This window comes from Tupaia chinensis, unplaced genomic scaffold (assembly GCF_000334495.1).
Source record: "Tupaia chinensis unplaced genomic scaffold, TupChi_1.0 Scaffold000704_1, whole genome shotgun sequence".
Taxonomy (NCBI): Eukaryota; Metazoa; Chordata; class Mammalia; order Scandentia; family Tupaiidae; genus Tupaia; species Tupaia belangeri.
Genome location: NW_006160227.1, coordinates 1157151 through 1159123, shown reverse-complemented (window position 1 = coordinate 1159123; position 1973 = coordinate 1157151). Strand labels below are relative to the sequence as shown.

At 42.6% G+C, this 1973-nt stretch overlaps 1 protein-coding gene across 2 annotated transcripts in view; it reads right to left on the bottom strand.

Moving 5' to 3' along the window:
- Positions 1 to 1973, bottom strand: part of PPARG (peroxisome proliferator activated receptor gamma) — a 198225-nt gene that overhangs the window by 195318 nt on the left and 934 nt on the right. The window contains exon 1 of one of the 2 annotated variants that reach the window (XM_006160645.3): positions 1702 to 1773. The exons of the other annotated variant lie outside the window; for it this stretch is intronic. The gene's annotated coding sequence lies outside the window, so the exon portion shown is untranslated. Of the gene's footprint in view, positions 1 to 1701; positions 1774 to 1973 lie in introns of those variants that run through there. 2 annotated transcript variants of the gene reach the window in all.

Sequence of the window (1973 nt, the reverse complement as noted above, 5' to 3'; positions counted from 1 at the left end):
TATATATAGATAGATAGATATATATGTTTTATATATATATAGATCTATCTATCTATCTATCTATATATATATATATATGTTTTTTTTACCATAGTACCTTTTAAGCAGTTTCCACACATAATCATCTTGATAATTAAAATTCGTGGCAAACAATCTTACTTGGAGAGACTCACAGGAGAGAGAAAACCTAGTAGTTGTTTATATTTATAAACCTTGCCGATTAAACACAGTGAGCTGTGATCCGTAACCCATTTACAAGTCTCATTCCTCCTCAAGTCCCATCTTTCTCCTCCAAACATATGAAGAGCCACAGGGATTTACAAAATTGTGATTTAAGAAAATGCAACCTCGAATTCTTTTTAAGTAGTTCTGAAATATTGATGGAGTGAACATGAAGGAGACTAGTCCCTTCGAAGAAAATATGATGTTTTTCCAAAATGGAAATTGCAAAAAGTGTGTTCAAAGTATTCTTTAGTTCAGTAAGGAATTTAAAGTTGGTGGACAGTTTAGTTTTAATTAAAATTGGTGAATTCTTTTTAAGATGTAAAAGAAGGAGAAAACAAATGTCCGGAAAGTCTTCAGCCTAAAATTCTCTAAAACTTCATGCTTCACGAGTGTCATGGTTTTACAGCAGTTATTGTAAGAATTAGAAACTTTTAAAGATGATCAAGACTTGGATTTAAAAAAAAAAAAAAAACACAGCATTCTCAGTGTTTATTTTTTTCCTCCCAAGACTGGGATGGCCACTAGTTGATTCTAAGAGCTTTTTAAGATATAATTATCAGCAAGTTAAATATCAAATATCACGTCATTTAAATAAAGAAGAAAAATGACCTGAAGAATACAGTAAGATTAAAAAAAAAATGGACGGTTTTGTAACACACTTCACTTCTTGGCTAATGTGGAATTAGAGTTAGAGCTGGGTTATACTAAAATTCATCTTGCGGAACCGTTTTTGAACCCCAGAGCAAATAGGACTGAAAATACACACCATGACAACGATTTTAAAACTTCAACACTTGTGGGCTATCGCTCCAAATGCGAGCTGAGAGCATCTCTGGGTGTTTTCTGTGGCAGGGTCTGATGGGTGGAGGGTGTTTCTCTGAGAAGCCACAGAGAGTATCAGTGCTTAGACAGGGGCGGTTTTCTAAATCACGCAGCCCCTCGGTTGGTTCTATAATCAGCAATTGATCACTCAGCTACTGACAGGAAACCTCCCAAAGTACACCTGAGATCTGTCAAGATCTGCCCAGGTCCCTTCCAGAAGAAATTAGTCATTCTTTTTCTTAACTCTGGGTATTATGAATGATCAACGCGGAGGGCGTTAAAATAATAAACTTCCAAATCAAGAGCTTTTCCGGCAACAGGGAGCAAAAAACGACTCTCAGCATCACGCAGCCCGATTTGGTTTTCCAATGAGGATTTCCACGACTTTACAGGTGTCCCTGATCTTGAAAGGGCAAGAAGGCCAACTCTGGTGTCTTTACGCCGGCTGATTCTTTGTAAAGTTGATTTCTCCTAACATGCTTAACACTCCCCCCTACCCCCCCAACCGTTAGCCTCAGGCCCAGGTGAATCAGGTTCTTAGTGGAAAACAAGAGCACCCCCAAATCACAGTTAGGAGAAGCAGCAGCGTTTTGCCAATTTCGCACCCAGCACCCACACGTGGCGAGGAAACGCGGGCACGGTGGGCCGACTCACCTGCAGCCCGAGTGGAGGTGAGGGAGTGAGAAGGCAGCCCCCCGATCCTCGCAGAGGCAGAGGCGCCTTCTCCACCTAGCGCCCGGCCTTATATAAAAGCAGTACTTCGGTTACTCCCATCGCCTCCCTACCTTAGGCTCCTCCCCAAATACCGAGGCATAAAGGACCGCACCGCACGCCCGCCTTGCACCCCCACGCGAGGGACCGGGCTCTGCAAAGCCGCCTGCCCCGTCCCCACCCCGCGCGACTCCAGGCGGGCCTGTTCGCCCCCT